The sequence below is a fragment of the Lissotriton vulgaris genome, chromosome 12, assembly GCF_964263255.1.
Source record: "Lissotriton vulgaris chromosome 12, aLisVul1.2, whole genome shotgun sequence".
Classification (NCBI taxonomy): domain Eukaryota; kingdom Metazoa; phylum Chordata; class Amphibia; order Caudata; family Salamandridae; genus Lissotriton; species Lissotriton vulgaris.
In genome coordinates, this window is record NC_141700.1 from 756,333,680 (window position 1) to 756,355,310 (window position 21,631).

Sequence of the window (21,631 nt, forward strand, 5' to 3'; positions counted from 1 at the left end):
TCCCCCTTTAACACACAACACACTACACATACAAAAAAGCACAATTAATGTAACTATCAGTTAATCAATTAATAATAAATTCATATAATTATACATTAACTAATTAATAAATATTCATTACCAAATAATCGGGGTGAGTATCTGAAAAGTTTCAGCACTCCGTCCATCATCTCATTGTGTTTGCTTTGTTCGTCCTAAGTTGGCAGGGTATGCCCAGACGTGGGTCCCTTGCTCACTTTGTCATTGAATTCAAGCTAGGCTGGCTGATGAGGATGTGTAACCCTAAACCGGTCGCAGGATGCTTGTTTCCGGTCCAGGAAAGACATGGCTTGGCAGTTCGGGCTGGACTGTTCCCATGAGGCACAGGGCCAAGACTGATTTGCATATATCTGTGTCTGAACTGGGGTGTCGAAGTGAACTAAAGAACGATGATGGATTCAACCCAGATCTGTGACTGGGGGTGAGTGTCTGACAAGTTTCAGCACTCTGTCCATCCTCTCCTTGTGTTTCCCGTGCATTTCATCTGCAACATGAATGTGCCACTGTAGCTTTGCTGTCCTAGCAGCAGCACCAACAGTTCTCATTTACCCGTCACCAAATTGGTAAGTTTGTGACAACAGCTACTAACACCGGTTGATTATCTACAAGAAGTGCATCAGACAATATTGTCAGCTTCCTCCAAGGGCATACAGTAGCTGGTTGCTTAGGAATATTTTCATCCAAATGTGTATTGTTCTACAACACACATTACAATAAATTCTGCTGTGACAAACTTACACTCAAATGTACACTACAGACTCCCTTTCCTTCGTCTATCCTCACTTAACTGACCTCCTTCAGCTCTCCATGTCCCATGTGCTTTCTAATCATTAAATCTTCTGCCCAGTCTTTCTCCTCCTACTGCCATGTCAAATGTCTTCTCAGCTTCCTGCAATTCTCTCACACCATCCACCTTCCACTACTTATCTCCCCATGCTTCCTAACCCCCCTGTCTCACATTCTTAATATTAATAGATTAATTAATGAATTGATAATTAATTATGGTAATTGTGTAATTTATTTTAGGTGTGGGTTGTGGAGTTTATAGGGCTAAAGCAGTGGTTCCCAATCTTTTTTGACCCTCGGCTCCCTTAACCTATTGGCCATTGGCCGCGGCTCCCCATTATGTTACTTTTTTCTGCAGATGGGGGATGTAAGCCCGGCCTATGGAGTACTTGACTTTTTCTCCCTGAAAATGGCTGGGATGAAGCCAATGAAGGTCATATAATCATACGGCTTCCCTTTTGCCTTCAGGCCCGACTGTGCCAGCAGTGTGCGCATTCACGGATGTTGGTGCTTCTAGGAGATCACCACTGCGAGGGTGATTAAAGTACTCTGGGAGAGGTGTCAGAATCAAAGTACACCTTTTAGTAGATGCTAATGGAGACCGCTTTGATTTCAAATACAAAGGAGAGATTCGCCATTGAACATTATACACAAATTGCAGACTTCTATCACTGGCTGAGGGGGGGGGGGGGGCAGGGACTCAGGCCAGAAGACAGATCTGTTGGTCAGAGATACCAACCCCAGGAGCAGGATGCAGGACTTGTGGTTTCTCACTACCCGGGATTAACCACTTTCTCTGCCCCATTGACAAACCTCGGTTGGACAGTATGAAAATTTCAGTGAGTGGCCAGGATTCTCATGACCCTTGAGATGTGGCTGGGAGACAGCAGCATACAAATGACATCATAAACCAGTGGAGTTTAGGACCACAGTGTGAGTAGTCATACAGGAGTTAATCACCACTGATGATAGCATGGAATCTGGAGAAGCACCACAGGCAGGTGGCAGTGGATCGAGAGTGAAGTGTCGCCACCACAGATATGGGGAAATAGTCGCAATGGTTTAAGAAGAGGTATGGGTGTGTGGAGATAGTAATAAAGAGTGTAGGGGGGGAGCAGTACTCTGTGGACTCCACACTGCTACTAGTGAATGATGATATGAATGAATGAAGGACAGACAGATGCCAACTAAGCAATCATCACAAACTACTGCCAGTGTGTTCTCAGTTAGCCCCGGCAGGGCCAGTCGGTGACCTAGCACAGGGGGTGAGATGCAGTCAAAGTGGTCAGCCATGCAGAGAACCATGGTAAGAATACTGTCCTGGTCATTCTACAGATGCAGATCACACACAAACCCTGCAAGGACTCTGTACCTTCTATGCTCCTACGCACGCTCTCCGTTCAGCGGACCTTTTTCTCGCTCATACTATCAAGATCCGGAGGAGCAGAGCCGGAGGACACTCATTTATGCATTTGGCCCCGAAACTCTGGAATTCTATTCCCCCTAAGAGCACGGGCCACCGCCAACCACATGCTCTTTCGAAAACAAATTAAAACCTGGTTGTTTTCCTCCATCTAAGACACTCTCACTGGCTCTGATGTTACGCCATCTGGCACGTCTGCAAGCGCTGGGACGCCCCGTTGCTAGGGTAGCCATGCGCTATACAAGCTAACGTAACATAAAATAACATAACAATACATAGGATGCAGAAATAGAGCTCTTGCTGAGCCTGAAGCCAGCCTGAGGATCATCCATTTAATTGACAGATTGCACAAATGATTGCAAGTGTGATGTCACCACCTCCTGTAACAGTTCTGTCATATAACGACCATTTGAAATTGGCCTAAATTGTCAATATATCTTTGAGGTCAAACAAGGTGGGTGCACTTTGTATAGATTCACATCACAATAAAGTTGCACACAGCAATTCACAGAAGCTTCAAACAGGGTGCGGAAGTGTTAGGCGCTTCATGCTCCCTCTTGGATGTGAGAGTGCTCCCTCTCTCTTCTCACGTCCCTTATAATTCCCAGATACTTGTTTTTAGGCCAGACAAGAGGTAAAAGTAAAGTAACAAGCAAGCAAATAAAAGCTGATCCCGTCACTCCTGATTTGATCACATTGGTGCCCCTCCACAGCCCCGGTCATGCGAATGGTAAAAAGAAAGGAACGCACCTGCGGAATCTGTGTGTCAGATAACATCTTTTGCAAAGTAGTGACATCATTAGAAGGGAAATAGTTTGATTTTTTTCAGCAACTGTTAAGTAAAAAATAGGGACAGCTGAGAAAAGACTCAAAATAACTTGATCAATGCAAAGTGAACCCTCTGAACATACATTTGAATAAAGAGCAAACACACACAGACATTCGATAATGGCAGTCTCCGTGATTTGAAACGATTATGGGCACAGATAATGTCAGACTATATTAATTGTCACATTGTTGGCTCCACTTTGCCCAAGTCTTTTTCACAAGGCTATCCGGCTGTAGATCATTTAAAGTACGTTTGGCTGGTTGACTAGGGGCACATTCACTGTTAGTCATTGTCCCAGGGTACAATTAAGTAACATTTATTTTCACTTCAAAGACTGTCAGGAAGCCCGGGCTGATTGGATTAGTCTGAGAAATGTCACACAGCAGGTTGGGAGGGTGGTCCATACCTAATGGGCTGCTACGGTAAACACATTATATCAATGTAATGCAATTATATCATTTTTGGGCATCTGTTTGCGGCGCCCCTGGCTAGTTCTGACGGCGCTCCAGGGTGCCGTGGCGCACACATTGGGAACCACTGGGCTAAAGGGTTGGAAATCATATAACAACCGGGGTAAAAGGGTCTCAGGGAAGTTTAAAGACTCAATCAGGCTACGTCCCCTCCTAACTAACATGAAATACTGAAAAAACCTCTGGGAGTCTGAAAAGAACTAAAATGTGTTCTGACAAGTGAAAAAAACAGTGCCCAATACTAGGTAGCAAAGGAAGAATCCCTGTAAACTATTGAGCAAAAAATGCATACGCCAACGCACATAGTCACCAGCAACTGTAGGTGTATCCCAAAATATAAAGATGGATTCCCATCAAAGTCTTGTAAAAGATCAATATTATCATTTGGTCATCCAATGGTAGGGATGGTAAGTCTCTAGATCATTGAGACACAGTCCAAGCCCTCCATGAGGGATATCCCTCCAAAGTTGCTCGAAGACCATATGTTTGATCAAGAATTGGGAACTAGTGCAGTGCAAAAAGAAGTGAGGGAAATTAAAATGAATAGAAAAAGGCAGTGAAGTAAACTTTAATAGCTGCCAGTGTCTTTCAGATTAAAACCAAGAACAGCGCAATTATAGCAGTTCAAACAAATAGCTGCTGAGGGGCCGACATGTTTCAGCCAAACGGGTATAAACTCCTAAGGCTTTCTTCAGGGCCTCTGTTCTAAATAAATCTTGCGACTGCAAAATGTGATACATTTAAGTTTACAAACACAACTTATAAGTGAAAAAGAAGTGAAAAACCACAAAGGATATTCACAACTATTCCTCCATGTTACTTGGTGTGTTGTTCACCTACAAGAATAAATGGTAACATCAGTGCATTGGACAAAGCATCATAAATGAAAATATTTGAAATTATAATTAACTCACCTATATTAACAGGGGATAGGACCTCACCTCACCTGGACCATGCTCAGGATGGAGGAGGCCACGCGCTAGAAGGCAAGGAAAAAAGGGAGCTAGATCTAACAACAAGTGGGATGACCTTCCTAGTTGTACATCGTGCTCTGCTACCTATTCCTTTACCAGACTTTCCATATGTCGTGAAAGCTCACTATCAAAAAACTCATCTACCCCTCATCCGGAGGTAGTCTTACATTCATAATTATAACCTCTCAGATAAACCACTTGTGTCTAACAAGAGTAAAAAACACTTAGCTCCTTACCTCTCCGTCGTTGCCTCGAAACTAGATCTGAGTCTGGGGCAGGCAACGAAGGAATGGAGGGGAAGGGATTTGTAACAAAAAGGGGGCTAACCCTTAGCCAATCCGGGAGTTGCCCAAATGAAACACGCAGCTGTTGGCTGTTTAAGAAGGGTCAGAACCAAATAAACTTGATAGAAAACCTTACTTTGAGATGAAGGTTAGTTTACCGGCAATGTCCGTCTTTACATTCAGCCTGATTCTTTATTTTTGGCGAGTTCCCGCGATAGACTGCGACACTGAGACAGGGGAACCCGTCGAACTACAGAATGACGTCATCAACGGCGTCGCAGTAGTTTTTATTAAAATCATGTGCCTAACCATAAGAGTTGCGAGGCTTAGACGAAAAAATGCCGTCAAACTACAAAGTGACGTCAACTACAGCGTCACAGTAGTTCTTTGGTTAACTTAGTCAAGTTGTTTGATGTGGTGTTAGATGCATGCCGAGAAACAAGTGTAGTGCTAAGGCTTAACGGGACATCAGGACAGAATAACAGGATATTGTTATGTTCAAAAGCGCACTAAAAAGATATCTAATGCTGCGCTAATGTCCTAGTTTGTTTTTTAAGGTGATGTGGAAAATCGATCAGGGGTATACATAGACACCCAAATCAACACAGATCTACAGGGACCTAACCGATCGCCATGACTCCTAGGAAATTGCAGAATTATCATAGTATGGAGTCACCTAACATGGAAGTTTATAGTCTTGACAGGGGGATAAAGTCCAGGTCAGTTATAAACATTTATCATTTGCAGTTAGATGATGAGCTATGCGCTGGTGCTGATAATAAATCATATTCTCAAACCGTGGTCCACGGAATATCGTCATTGAGCCCACCAGTATCAGTAGATAGTTTATAGATCCATCTTTGCTCTTTGGCGAAAAGATATCTGGTCACGTCCCTGATATGTGAAGGTACAAACGGTTTCTCTAGTACCGTCCATGTGAAATCTGTCTCAAAATGGTTCAGTTCAATAAAGTGTTTAGTTAATTTTGAAACACTTCTTTTGCACCTAAAAGAGCTCTTATGCTCCAGCATCCTAGTGAGGACTTTTCTAGTTGTCATGCCTATGTATTTCTTCGCACATGGGCATGTTAGTAGGTAGATGACTTCTGAGCTGTTACAGTTAGAGAAGTTCTTCTGAATCCATGGGCGATTCCATGAGGCACAGGGTCAAGGCTGATTTGCATATGGCCATGTCTGAACTGGGGTGGTGTGGAGTGCAAAAAACGATGGATTTAGGCTCAGATCTCTGTACTGGGGTGAATGTATGACATTGTTCTGCATTCTGTCCATCAATTGTTGTTTTGCATTTGTCACCCCGAGTGGGATGGGTATGCTCAGACGTGAGTCCCATGCTCTCCACACCACTGGAGTCAAGCTATCCTGGCTGAAGACGGCTGATAGCCAGAAACCGATCCTAGGATGCTTGATTCCGGTCCAGGAAAGACATGGCTTGGCAGTTCGGGCTGGACTGTTTCCATGAGGCACAGGGTCAAGGCTGATTTGCATATGGCCATGTCTGAACTGGGGTGGTGTGGAGTGCAAAAAATGGATTTAGGCTCAGATCTCTGTACTGGGGTGAATGTATGACATTGTTCTGCATTCTGTCCATCAATTGTTGTTTTGTAATATGTGACATCATCAGCAGTGGATTACGGGTGCGCCAAATATAGTTAGTACAACTAACTATATAGGAGCAATTTCAATGGTTTTGTATGAGTGAAATGTCCAGCTAACTATAACAACCCTAAAACTTATAGTTTTTTGAGTGAATTTCAAAGGTTTTTTAAAAGCTAATTCCTAACTATATAAGGCCTGCAACCTATGGTTTTTTCAGTGAATATATATATATATATATATATATATATATATATATATATATATATATATATATATATATATATATATATATATATATATATATATATATATATATATGTTCCGTTTCACCACACGCTGACAAGCGTGAAAATGCACTCGAAATCCATGTAATGTTCACCATCAAATCAAACCATCCAGCAAAGTTCGTGAGTATATTCTTTATTCCAGCATGGAACACAGTTCATAGAACTACACCCCCAACGCGTTTCAGCGACAACTCGCCTTGGTCACGGGTGAGTAGTGTGCAGAAAAGTAAACATTAAATAAAGTTTTCAAAACTTCATGTATCAACATAAACAAAGGACTCAGTGCATGAAATAAAACACAGCGGCCATCTTGGCATGGTCAAAAACTCATGGTAATGTGCCCAGTAGACAGATCTAACCATTCGTCTGGCTGATTCCTGCAATTATCCATACTGACACCTCTTGCAAGTATATCAATTATAACAGTGTGTGAAATAACCACACCTTCATAAATCAAATAATAAGCCCAAGTGGGGAAATTATATCTCATATTGAAAACATCCATGCTGTCATCATCAATCATGAATAGTTAAAGTGCATTCATATACGAGGTAGACACATGATAATAATCAGCTACATATAGGTGACACTGGAAAACGGGCTAAACAATCCCAAGTGGGAAATGAATCTGCTTTCAGGGTCCCATGGGGAACAGTTATGCATTTTATATCACACAGTTTCAAAATCAATCATGTTCAAAATTAATTAGTTATTTCAACCAATATATTGAAGATATAGAAAAACAAGTCTCTGAATCCCAAGTGGAGAATAATGAGCATGACCCATGGGTTAATCAAATCTTCCGCCCGGTCTACTCTCCACAGATATGTGTCACCTATAGGAAAACAAGAACGGCACATCAGAACTACTAATGCCATGTACAAGCCGCCTTCAAACAATTGTGTGAGTTAAAAAACAATAACAGTGTGAAGTGATTTAAAAACAGTAGAGTCATTGCTAGGAGTACGAAAAGATAAACAGTATGAAACACATATCTAAGCATCATTGTAGGCAGAACATTGTACAATTTACTCTCCCAAATACCATTTAAGTTCTTCTTCAGAATTTAAACCTCCTGGGATACGTGTGTCGAGGTCAAGAATATATTTACTCTCCAACTGACGCAACCTACGGATTCTGTCACCACCCCTCCTCATGCTCGAAATCTTGTCAATCACAAAAAACTTTAAAAGATTGCGATTGCTCTTGTGTTTTTCCTCAAAGTGACGGGCGACTGGCGAACTCTGGTCCTTATTATCAATCGCCCTCATGTGCTCGAGAATCCGTTTTTTCGCAGGGAACATAGTGCTCCCTACATATTTTTTGGCACATGGACACACCAATACATATATGACATGGTCTGAGAGGCAGTTAAGGTATTGTGTGATTGGTTTTTCTCTATCTTCTATTGGATAATAGACTGATTTGATGTTATTACTGAACTTACAAGCTTTACACTTCAAACACGTGAAAAAGCCTTTTATTTCCTGAGTCTTCCTAGGTGTAATCTTGACCTCATTTTTGCTCAGCTTGTCCTTGAGAGAATCAGCCTTCCGATAGGTAATGCTTGGGTTGCTACCTAGAACCTCTTTAAGTGTCTGTTCAGTGAGTAACACATTCCAGTTTTTCTTGAAACTTTTCTGTACCTGCCACGAACTGGCGTGGTAGGTAGAGATAAATCTGATAACCTCCTGTTCCTCAGGTTTGTCGGTCTTGGGTGCCAGTAGCGAGTCATGGCTGATGTTACTAGCCCTTGTGAAAGCTGCTTCAATCACCTGTGGGTTATAGCCACGTTCTTTGAAACGTTCTTTCATTATGTCTCCTTCTTTTGCAAAATCCTCATCTCTACTACAGTTTCTCCGGGCCCGGAGGAACTCCCCAAAGGGGATACTGCGTATGAGTGACTTCGGGTGGCTACTGTCAGCGTGGAGCAAGGTGTTACCTGCCGTGGCTTTGCGGTATAACTTAGTGACGAGTTTATTCTTCTCAACCTCAACTTTCAAGTCCAGAAACTCCATCACACAGTTACTGATCTTACCATCAAAAGTGAGGTTAAGATCGTTGCAATTCAATTCACGGATAAAGTCCTCTGCCAGTATTCCAGGACCATCCCAAATGATGAAAAGATCATCAATGTAACGCAGCCAGGTCTTAACATGGCTGCGATACAAAGTGCTGGTCTCTGCCACCTGTTGCTCCCAGTTTGCCATGAATAGATTCGCAAAACTGGGAGCAAAACAAGTTCCCATCGCTGTCCCTTGTCGCTGTCTAAAATATGTCTCATTAAAGATGAAGAAGTTATTTTCGAGACAAAACAACATCATTCTTAGAATCATATCAGTATGGTCTCGAAAGGAGATGGAACGTTTCTTAAGGAACCTCCGACAGGCATTGATGCCATCCACATGCCTGATGGAGGTGTACAGGCTGCCTACATCAAGGGTAATGAGGAGATAGCTGTCCTGCCATTCATAGTTTTTGATCTTATTGATAAAGTCTCTACTGTCCTTCAGATACGAGGGAATCTCCCTCCACAAAAGGACGCAGAAAGAAATCGATATATTTCGAGGTGTTCTCAAGGAGGGATCCAATTGAGGAAACAATTGGCCTGCCCGGGGGCCTGGCAGAATCTTTGTGCAGTTTGGGCAAGAGGTATAACACTGCCACTTTGGGGTTTCTATTCAACAGAAAAGAATATTCATTCCATTCTAACAGGCCCTCATTATGCCATTCCTTCAACATGTTGTGATACATAGTATTTGTTCTTCCAATTTTTTCAATGGATGATACCTCATAGCAATCAACGTTGTTCAGTTGGCGCATACCCTCCTCAACATAACTTTTAACATCCATTACCACAACATTCCCTCCTTTATCCGATTGTCGGATAATGATCGAGGGGTCATCCTCCAAATTCTTTACAGCCAAACGTTCATGTTTGCTCAAATTGTCACATACCCAGTCTTTCTTTCTGGCCAACTTTTTCAAATCCTCAATTACCAAAGTTTCAAAAACGTCAATACCGCAGGCTGGCAATACGGGGTTAAAGTTAGATTTGGGTTTGAAATTATTGGGACAATTCAAACTAGGATTAAACCCCAATGATTCAGCACCAATGGGACTCTCAGGCGGTACATTGAATTCCAATTCCTTTAGAGCAGCCAAAGCTTCAACTTCCCAGATCGATTCAGTGGCCGGCTGGTTAGTCTCAATTGTTTTGCCCGCATTTTTAACTTTAAGTCTGTTCCATTTATGCAAACGTAGTTTGCGGGTAAATTTGAAAAGGTCAATACGCTCACGAGAGTAAATAAAATTCGAGGTTGGGCAGAAAGAAAGACCAAATTGTAACACACTGTGTTCTGTTTTTGACATCAAAGGATGTGAATTGTTTATATATATATATGTATATATATATAACTGCTCCCAATTCCATAGTTTACACTACAAAAACCAAGCACTCACGGTGGCGAGCTCTAAGATTTTATTTACGAGCTCACGGTGTCCAGACGCGTTTCGGCATTCGCCTTTGTCGATGGTTTTTGTAGTGTAAACTATGGAATTAGGAGCAGTCATGGATGCGGGGGCACCACCCGCTTAAAGGCACCCGCTCGCGAGTGCTAGGACTTTGGTGCAACGTTGGAGCAAGCGTATATATATATATATATATATATGGAAAACAACTCCTGGAGCAGTAAAAGCGAACTCCTTCACCAGGAACGGACCACCACACAGGCTTTTCGAGATTTAAAGTGCTTTTATTTCAGCTTCTCACAACATGACGCGTTTCAACCGGGTTGCCCCGGCCTTGATCACATATATATATATATATATCCTCCACAAAAGCCTCCAAGCTTTTAGAAACGCACTCCACGAGTAAGAGTTCAACAGAACCTTTTATTTCCAGAGGCAGCAAATCACAACTTTATTGATTCCAGTCCCTGACGCGTTTCGATGCCACAGGCATCTTAATTATAGGGCGGGTCCTTTTGGAAAGTCAGGTGACGGACTGCTGCTCATTTCCCAATCACATGCATTCTCCAGTGAAGTGCATGCTAGTTGCAGTAGTCCAGATTCTTTCCCTTCGGTGGGGTCCGTTTTTTCCAAATCATTTTAACTCCCAATTTCAGCAAATTATTTTTTCTTCCCTCCAGTGGGTTCAAAGTTCGTAATTCTGCCTCATAATTCATGACTTGCTCGTACTGGAAATAGGCTGCCAAAGTCTGCAGCCCCACAGACCTTCAACCAATTGTCAGCGGCGGTGCGTCTCCCACGGCTGGAGCAGCCGTTTGATAAATCCTCCACAAAAGCCTATTTCCAGTACGAGCAAGCCATGAATTATGAGGCAGAATTACGAACTTTGAACCCACTGGAGGGAAGAAAAAATAATTTGCTGAAATTGGGAGTTAAAATGATTTGGAAAAAACGGACCCCACCGAAGGGAAAGAATCAGGACTACTGCAACTAGCATGCACTTCACTGGAGAATGCATGTGATAGGGAAATGAGCAGCAGTCCGTCACCTGACTTTCCAAAAGGACCCGCCCTATGATTAAGATGCCTGTGGCATCGAAACGCGCCAGGGACTGGAATCAATAAAGTTGTGATTTGCTGCCTCTGGAAATAAAAGGTTCTGTTGAACTCTTACTCGTGGAGTGCGTTTCTAAAAGCTTGGAGGCTTTTGTGGAGGATATATATATATATATATATATATATATATATATATATATATATATATATATATATATATATATATATATATATCTCCAAAGTTTCTCCGTAGTCAAGAAGAAATGCGGGACACCCAAAGCTTCCGTGATGGTATTTTTATGTATGTATTAGATAATACTATTCGTAATGATCAATGCCATTATAACCATTTTTGCTATTTTCAGGGTAGGCTGTATAATAGCAATCAAAGACAATAACCATGTATCAGGATGTCTATAGCCCACTGGGGCGGAATATGAACATTTGACACGGAAACGCAGTGTTGAGACTTTGACATACGACGATTTTGCTCGTTTAAGAATACGCACATGTATATATTCTCCATGGCAACCACTTTGCCAATGAGAACACTACTCTCAGAATAGCGGCCCATCACAAGCATGGTTGCATTTACCAGCGCAGCGACCATAACGAAGTGTTTTCTGTGTAAATATTAGACTGGAGTCGTCATTATTGACATTATCCTAACGAACATATATTTGGTGATATAACAGGACTATATGCATATGATTTTCCTTATTTTCGTGAATTCACGTAAAAATGTCCTCTGCCGCAAATTACACAATGATATTAATTTTGTAATGTTAATATGTCTGTTACCATGCACAGAAGTACGTTTTTTGATGAAATGTCAATTATGTTCGTTACATTACAAAATGTCCGCTGCTTCGCACATTGATTTCTATGCACGTGGGTGTTGTGGGTTTAAAAATGGCTGGCAGCACATTTGAGGCGAGCGTGATCAAGCCTTAAGTGGTGAAACGCGTCGTGAGACCTTTTCCGTCTGCTTGAATAAAAATACCATCACGGAAGCTTTGGGTGTCCCGCATTTCTTCTTGACTACAGAGAAACTTTGGATATAAATTACGTGCCTGCCGGTGGCCTGGTGGGACCGCCCTCTGACAGCCTGACATGTTTACCGGCGCTTGTGGAGAGAATATATATGTATATATATATATAAAAACAAAGTCCTGCGAGTGTGGCTCCCCACACGTTCTCCTCCTCAGGTACAGATCTCTCGACACCAATGATGATATTTCAAAGTGGTTTTATTTTTCCCTCTCCATCAGCATGACGCGTTTCGGCCGTTAAAAACAGCCTTGATCACATCATATATATATATATATATATTCCAAATGTAGCGGGTAGCAGTGAAAGCAACTCCGCGAGCCGACTGATCAGGTTAGAAGTTCTTCATTTACATGACAAAAAGACGTGTTTCAACCACATCCGTCATATATATATATTTGTACATTTTTATAAAATTTTAAAATATTAAAATTAATTCTACTTAATAGTTTATTAATTGCTTTAAAGTAAATATATATATAAAAATTATGTATGTGTGTTTAACTTTTTTATTTAAGTTTATTTATTATGTTTTTACATTTATATTAAATCTACTTTATTTTTTATATTAATATTATTATTTAACATATTTAATATTTATAAATTTATTTTATATATACATATACAATTCGATATTTTGAACAACAATATTTTTACATCAATATTGTTTTCTCAATATTTTTGTACTTACCTGTTTAAATATAGGGAGTCGATATCTTTGCATTCTATATTTTTGCATCAATTCAGTGAACCGAAAAATGGGTTGCTCCACCAGGCGCCTAGCCTTCCATCAGCCTGCTCCCCCCGAACACCTAGAAGTAAATTGTCCTCTCGGCTTCAGCAGGACTGAGCTCTCTCAGGATACAATGAGATGAACTATATATTGTGATAGTTCTCCGTGAGATCACACATAATCCCCGTCCTTCTGTTCATAGTATAGCATTTACTCTCCAAACCGGGCTTTCCTTAAGGTACCACCTTCACATCCCCTACCTAAGCACCACTCCCAAACATTACACCCTTCAGTCTTGACAGCTGTGCTCACAACGCCAGATCATGATTACACTGGGGTATTCATCAGAGCAGACCTTCTGTGACCTTGGCATCTGCCTCTAGAGGTGGTAGGTTTGCCAACCATTGTGATTTCTGTGGTATTTTCCTGCAATTAAAGTGTCAGTCCCATGTGCCACAGTGAGATACGTGGGGTGCCAACTATCCTACTTTCTGCTGATCAGAGGGGGGATGTAAGCCAAAAGGGGGGGTGGAAGCCTCATACAGGTCAGTAGGATGTCCCTGCATATTAGGGGGACAGCACATGTTTACACAGTAACTGAAAGGGAGGAGTAGCAGCACAGTAGGTGTTGTAAGTACTCCTACTTTAGCAACACCTTTAAGTATGCTAATACACAGCATTGTGAATACAGGGAGCAGCACTGAATCTACAGTGACTGCCTGAAGTCTTACAGAAGCCACACGACTTAGAGGTTCATTTAGACGCCTGCATCTGGTATGCTGGCAAGGGTGGGTGTGAATAGTTAGGAGGGCAAAGGTCATGGCTTCTTCCACCCAGGTGGAGGGCCGTCCACACTTTTAGAGATCCCCGCCTGATTGGTCTCTGCAGCTCCCCTTACAGCACTGAAGGCTTACCAAACTGGATTCAGGTATAAAGCGCCCACTCAGCAAACCTTTTTGATCAAAGGCAAAACAAACCACCAAAGCAGGATTCTGTTTTCTTTGAACAAAAGAACAATGGCTTTGGCTGACAGTGAGTTTTCTCCCTGCCAGTGGAGGCCATATGACAATTCGCCCTGCCCTTGTCCATCATGCCAAAGTGAGTGAGGGTTGCCCCGCTCTCAATTGGGCAGGACGTCCAGAAGGTGAACTGGTGGACCCTTCGTGGACGGGCTGCTAGGTTTACATCATCGCAGGAGGCAACAGAGACCCCATCGGTTTTCCCCAAGTCTAAACAGAGTAGGGGCTGCAGGGAGGGAGCTCCCTTGATTTATGGTGCTGCACTGCACCCCCTCCCAAACTCTAAATGTGCCCCTTAATACTCACCCAGCTCCTGGAAGCTACATTTGCTGAGTACCGCCCCCCACTGGCTGCAGCACCGTCCGCAATGGTGAAAGTGTATGCACATCATTTCTGTGCACCACGTGGTAGGCACCACGCAGCGCCTGCCACTTGGTGCAGGGAACTGCAGGGGGTACCACCCAAGTGCACCCCCTGGCAGCCCGCAACAGGCCCCCAAAGCCAATCCCCGCCTGCCCCCATGGAAAGGCCTGTCCCAAGCCACATCATAATATGGCCGGCGGTACCTGCTAGGCACCGCCACCATATTGCTGGCCCAGCTCCGCCCGGCCAGCAATCGAAACAATTGCCAACCGGCAGAAAAACAGTGGACAGACTTTGCGTCCGTCGCGATACCAGCTACCATTATAATATGGCGGGGGTATTTCAGGTTACGATGGCGTAATGGTTACCACCGCCGGCTCAGCGGTGGCGATTGTTACGCCATCGTAATGAGCTCCCAAGGGGCTTATTTATGAGAGCCCTGTGTCACTTTTGCACCACATAAAGTGGCACATGTGTGATGCAAGACTCTCATAAAGATTTATGAAACCACGCAAAGCCACATTGCGTGGATTTGAGTGGCCTCATGAATTCTGATTGCGGCATCTTACTCTGCACCTGGAAGGCATTTCATGGGCGTTGCGGTAGGTTTTCCCACACAACACCCATGGAATTTGACAGTGCCCAAGATTTACAAAGTAATGTAAACCTGGGGAAGTGTAAATTCCATATGACTCCCAGGATGAGGCATAATGAGGAGAAATATGTTAATTTCTCCTAGTTTTTCCTCTTTCCATGTGTATGGAAAGAGAAAAACACCTTATAGGATTGTTATTGTGCATGAAGGCGCCCTGTCGTGCACAAAAACAATCCTACCTGCAATGGGGGCACCCTTTCACCACGGTGCAAGGGTGCCTACATTGGAGTTAGGCTGCCAAAATGGCACCAGTGCAGGCAAAAAGCACAGGACTGTCCGGTTTGCTTAAATACTGTGCATTCCTGCCCTTTCACTTTGGGGTAGGGCAGCGAGATCTCATCTGCGCAGATAGGATCTTCATCAGTGCATATAGAATTTGTGTTACCTGTGCGAGATGGACGTGGGATAGAAATTGCTGAATGAGTGAGGGGTCTTCAATGTCGGGGGCTTGGTATAGGGAAGTTTAATAACTGTGGAAGGAGTCATTAAATCGCTTCCTGAGAAGCCTTGCAGCGCTGCCCTACACCAAAATGCCATAAATGAGGACCAAATTCTCTCAAAGAGTCCCAAGTGATGGATTGTGGGCACAAGAAGTAGAGTTACACACACAGCACATTCCATTTTTGTGAGCACGACCGTAGGAATCTCTGTGTCAGAGTGCCCCTAGGAAGATATCATGGGTGCAAGAACTTGAGTCTCTCCTAAACTGCGTCCAAAGGATTAGCGCGGAAGAGTGAATCTCTAGTTCATACTGTCTGCACAGGAATGTGGAACCAGTATGAGAGACAGGGAAGGAATAAGGGCCAATCAGCATAGAAAAAGGACATGCCAATAATGGGCACCATCTTAGAATGGTCCATATGACAGCGACAAGAAGTGGCCAATTAAGTGCACAATACAGGTAAATTATAAAAACTTACACAGCAGTATTATTATATATCACTTCATCTTCTTGACCATGAGCACTTATATGTATTACAAACAGCATTTTATTTAGAATCCAAAATGTAATCAATGTGAGATAAAGAAACAGAACTTCAATTCTGATTGCATAGAAAGTGTAAATATGATTTAGGATTTTAAAAAAGAGGTGCAATTTCTCCAATAAACATATACATTCTTAAAAACAGGTTTTACCCAAGACACACACTTTCCCAATTCAGAATACTCAGCTCATCATCAGATTCATGGTGTAGACATATGAGTAAGAGTACCTAGATTAATGAGTTCCATTCGTCTAAGGCGTTCGGACCTAAGGTGGTAGATGATCCGTTTATTATTTATTTGGACTCGCATCCTTTCAGCTTTGCTTCTATGTTACCTCCTCTGGGAGGCAGTTTTACATCATCAGTGACTTGCCATACAAAGGACATTTCTGAATGTGACATATTAGTGAAGTGTGCAACCAAAGGGGCATTCAGGACCTGTCGCTGAATCCTACTTTCATGCTCGATTAACCTCTCCTTTACTTTTAGTTTAGTAGTTCGTCCTATGTAGATATGAGTACAGAGACATTTGATTGCCTGCTAGGCAATGGACAACAAGATGGTCCATTGCAGGGCTAATACATTGAATTAAACATAATAATAGAAAAATCCATCAATCTTTCGCTAGGTCCTTGTTGACCAGCTTCTTAGTGAATTGTCTTTACAGCCCTATCGACAACGCTGTTTTGACCAGTGGGGCACTTATAGGGTCATCATCAGGAGAGTAATCAAATTTGCAGAACATAAGCCTCCGTATATTATTTTTCACATTTATTGGTTAATGATTCTAATAATTGACAATCAACTATTGATGTTTTTCATGTTGGTAAATGACACCTAGAGGGATATTTGCTGCTTTTCGATTAATAGAAACCCTGTCTTCGCCAGGTATATGGGTTGCTTCTGTGTAGGTAATAGTCACTTCACATGTCAGACATGTGTCTGCACTAGTGAGTGCATGGTCACTGATGTCAAGGTTTGCATGGCCACTTCTGTGATGTCATCAAATACACCAAATAATTCTTGCTCTAAGAATTTTCAAAACATGAGAGGTACAAGGCCTGTGTCTTTTCTTTCAAGCAGTGCTGCTATAGGATAACAAATCAGTAGCAGTGTTTTTATCAACTGGGAATCTGGCCTGTTGGATCCTGCTCTAGAGTTTTTGCTGCTCTTGTTTAAATAAAATGCACACAGACACAAATGCACACCAAGTTATTTGCTTCTATATATTTCACCCTATGTCAATTCGCAATAATACATTTAGGCATTGCCGTGCAGACTTCATAGGTCTGTTAACGTACAATGAGAATACCTGCCATGCAACCATGAAAAACAAATTAATCAATGAAGAGACTGATGTAAGAAACAATGCACTCATATTATTATGTCAGGGACACACTAAAAGATTGATTTGTGATCAGCGCTGCACATCATCCTCCGGATTACTGAAGCACTAAATAAAAGAAACAAATACAGTAAACATTATCCTACGTAGAAATGGGGAGAGAACACTTAGATGTCATGTTCACATACTGTGGGTCTACATGGTTAATGGACCCCTCAGGTTAGCCCTTGGGTCCTCGGGAGCACAGGTGGTGCAGAACACCCTAATCAGGAAACATCAATTATAACGCACTACCTTTACAAAGCGGTTGTTACAACGCAACTGCCTTTACATCGCATGGCATTACAACACAGCCATTACAACGCATGTCACTACAACGCATGCCATTACAACGGATTATAAAGTAAGTAATGGGGATTTTTTTTAATTTTAGGGTGGGTATGGGTTTTGGGGTACATAGTAATAGTTATTTTTACCCCTACACTATCCAACACTTTCCCTACTGTTGCACTCACAGGAGTGGGAATAGTACTTTTTACCCCTACACTATCCAACACTTACCCTACTGTTGCACTCACTGGAGTGGGAATAGTCATTTTTACCCCTACACTATCAAACACTTACCATACTGTTGCCCTAAAAGTATTATGCATTGTAGTGGTATGCGTTGTAATGGAATGCGTTGTAAATGTATTTTCTAAAAATGCGTTGTGATGACATAAGTTGTAAAATCATGCGTTGTAATGGATATTGCGACGTAAAAACCGCGTTGTAAAAGCTTGCATTGTAAATGTTTGCATTGTAACGTCATATATTCCCCTAATCTATGTCCTTATCTCCAATAGTAACACCCCTTCTGTCCTCCAATCCCTGTTCCTGCTGATCACAGAAGCGTTCTCAATTTTTGGACTTCAAGGTCCCAGTGTCCATTGATAATTGGACAAAAAGCAAGACCTGTGACTTGTCAAGTTCTTATTTATTTATAAAAAATATTGTCATTAATACTTTTAGTTCCATGGTAGTGCAGACCCATTAATCTGATTTACAATCCTCTGCAGGCTGTTTCTAAAAGACATACTTCCCTAGAAGTACACCCGTAAGAAAGAACACCAGCGTAAGAGCTAGCAGCTTTACGTTTAGTCGTTTACCATTGATCCCAGCGGACGACTCTTCCGTGTGACCCGCATTCCTCGCTAGTTGTGTTTTGTCCACCTCCAACTTGTTATTTTCCACCAGTAGGTTCTGAAGCTCACGCTGTAGCTTCTTAAAGTCGTCCCTTATTTTCTGAACTCCAAGGTCATCCAAATGAAAACTTTCATATTTGGAGGCACCTGGTGACTCTGTCTTCTCTGGGGCAGTGGACGTGATTTTGTTGGTTTGCACATCGGGAGGCTTCGTAGAGTCATTTGGGAAGTTAAATATGCAAGTAAGTTTGGACTCCATTATTTCCTCCAGTTTTGCATCATTCCATACTGCCTCTGCATCTGAGGTATCCGAAGGGGCAATCACGGACTGTACCTTGAACTTGTGCTTATGTTGTACATTGATTCTTCTTGTAATATGGCCGACTGTAGTCTTTAGTCCTTCCTTAGTGTTTTCACCTCTCAGAGGTGAGAGTCTGGACAGAAGGTCCGCAGTGGGGACAAAGGTCCCAGAGGAGACTCTTGACAGTATGTCCACAATGGGGACATAGGTCCCAGGTGAGAGTCTGGACAGAAGGTCCGCAGTGGGGACAAAGGTCCCAGAGGAGACTCTCGACAGTATGTCCACAATGGGGGACAAAGGTCCCAGGTGAGAGTCTGGACAGAAGGTCCGCAGTAGGGACAAAGGTTCCTGGTCAGAAAAAATTTATCTTTTTACATCGCTTGTTATACTGCACTCAGTAATCTTATCTATGAATGTGGTATCTTTAAAGCACGAAGGCGTATGTTGAACTGTCCATCTTCAACTCGGAGCGTTAAGTGTTGCTGGACTGAAACAGTTTTTGAGAGAGTGGACTTTCTCTTCCTGTTTTGCTGGTCAAAGACAGTTTGGAGGGAGTGCACTATCTTTTTCCTGTTTTGTTAGTCTAAGGGGAGTAGGTAGTGGTGATGCCTATTAGTTGTTTTAAGTGTTGTGTCTCACCTCACACTTCACTTTTACACTCTTTGCCCCAATGTGCTCTTTTGCCTTCATGAACTAAGAAATTAGTTCAAGTCGTCTTAGTCCTCCTCTCCGTGGTTATTATTATTGTTGTTGTCTTCCATGCATCAAGCTTTATTTTTATGTTTGTTTCTTTTCTTTTCTGTAAGGAGGGAGATGTGTTGTACATTGATTCTTCTTGTAATATGGCCGACTGTAGTCTTTAGTCCTTCCTTAGTGTTTTCACCTCCTCAGCCTTCCTGTATACCTGTGTGTGTTCTAACCTGTACCAGAGGGTTCTACCAGTGTCAGTTGATGGTCTGGTCAGCTGGCGAGGTTGTATGCTCAGCTGTGTCTTACAATAAATCTACATGTAATCAACTAGAAGTATCCTGTCATCTATGACCATCCTATTTACAACAGCTTACTTGCCTCCACCGGGTCATAGTTGAAAGGTTGCAGCATCACCAGCACATTAAGCGAGGATTTTCCATGGATGATCCCACTGCTGGGCCGCACACTGTACCGGCGAGGCACAGTAGTCTTCACTCTGAAAGCGACATTGTTCTTGAGAGGATTGTGGAGCTTCAAAATGGTGCTCACAACATCTGTAAAAGGGCCACGAAACGTCAGGGTGTCCTGTGGCTGTAGGATCAGCACCTGCTTTGCCATGTATAGGTGCACCAACCACTGCTCCAGGCAGTCTGGGAACCAGGGTGGGGCTGTGGGAGGGGCAGGGGTGGTAGGAACCCCAACAGGTTGTTAGGGGAAGTTCAGCCTGCCACAGAGTTCTCATAAAGAATCCAAGGATTAACATTCTAAATGGATGACAGAACAGAAGTCAGGCAGCCATAGAAGCATGCTGTTGGAACAGGAACTGTGGAATTCACAGTGTGGTAAAGGATGATACACAGTCCAACTGTATACGTAGAGTAATCCTTTATTGTAGCTTGCTTGGTTCTAGGATAGGTGAGTAGGAGAAGATAGAAGGTACAGATGCAGCCCCACCAGGAGCAGGCTCCTAGCAGCTCAGCCTGGGTTGACCAATTGACACTCTAAACACAGAGAGGCACTCGGGCATTCTATGATGTCATGGTACATTTCAACAGAGCAGTACAGTGGGTAATAGTAGAGTAGTAGTTTACTACACATCCTCCTTCCTTGGGGAACGACAGCAGAAATAAAGAGAAAGACAAGTAAGATACCTCAGAAAGAACATTAGCATGAAAGGAAAACATTGAGATGCAAATATCTAATGGTGTAGTACATAAGGTATCAGGAATAACACTGACATGAAAAGAAATGCATTACAATGCAAAAATCATTGAATACATTAAAATTGCAAATATCATTACTACACTCCCCATTCCCCTCCCTTAGAGAAAAAAAACCAAGGAAAGGCTTGGGTGGAAAAAAAACATATGCAACAGAGAAGGGTGGGCATCCCCACAACCTCCCCATAAGCGTGTACACCACAGGGTAGTCACCCTGGCAAACAAAGGTGGGGATTAACCACCCTTACAACTTCCCCATAAAGGGTACACCAGAGGGTGCTGACCCTTGGGACTGAAAAATAACATCCCCAAGAGAAGGGTACCCCAGAGGGTATGAGTCACCCTAGATAACAGGAAGAGTGCAATCTCCCCAAGAAGGGTACACCAGAGATTAAATGCTCCGGAAAAGAACAAAAGTTCCCCAGATTAGGGTAGAAGGCATGCTGACACGGAAATTTAGGATTAAGGTCCGGAGGAGGTCTAACCACTAGAGAGAAGCTTCTCACTCAAAGTCCCACAAACGTGAAACCCTTGGCCACGAGTTCCATGCAGGTGGACTTCAACCGAAGCATAGTGTCAACATGAAAGGATACAACAGAGGGTATTGGTTACTTAGAAGAAAACGCTATAGTGTCGCTGACCACGCACACTGCCTAGCCATGAAAGGGTACACCCGAGGGTACTAACCCTTGGAACTGACAAAACAACCTCCCCGAAAGTAGGGAAGACCACAGGATACTCACCGTGGAAAATTACACAACCTCCCCTATTAGGGTACACCACAGGATAATCACCTTAGAAAATTACACAACCTCCCCCAAGTAGGGAACAACAAAGGGTACTCACCCTGG

General features: G+C 42.7%; 1 pseudogene; it reads right to left on the reverse strand.

Annotated features, from left to right (window-relative positions):
• Positions 1-18,450: 18,450 nt before the first annotated feature.
• LOC147678602 (vesicle-associated membrane protein-associated protein B pseudogene) lies at positions 18,451-20,178 on the reverse strand (annotated as a pseudogene).
• Positions 20,179-21,631: the final 1,453 nt, after the last annotated feature.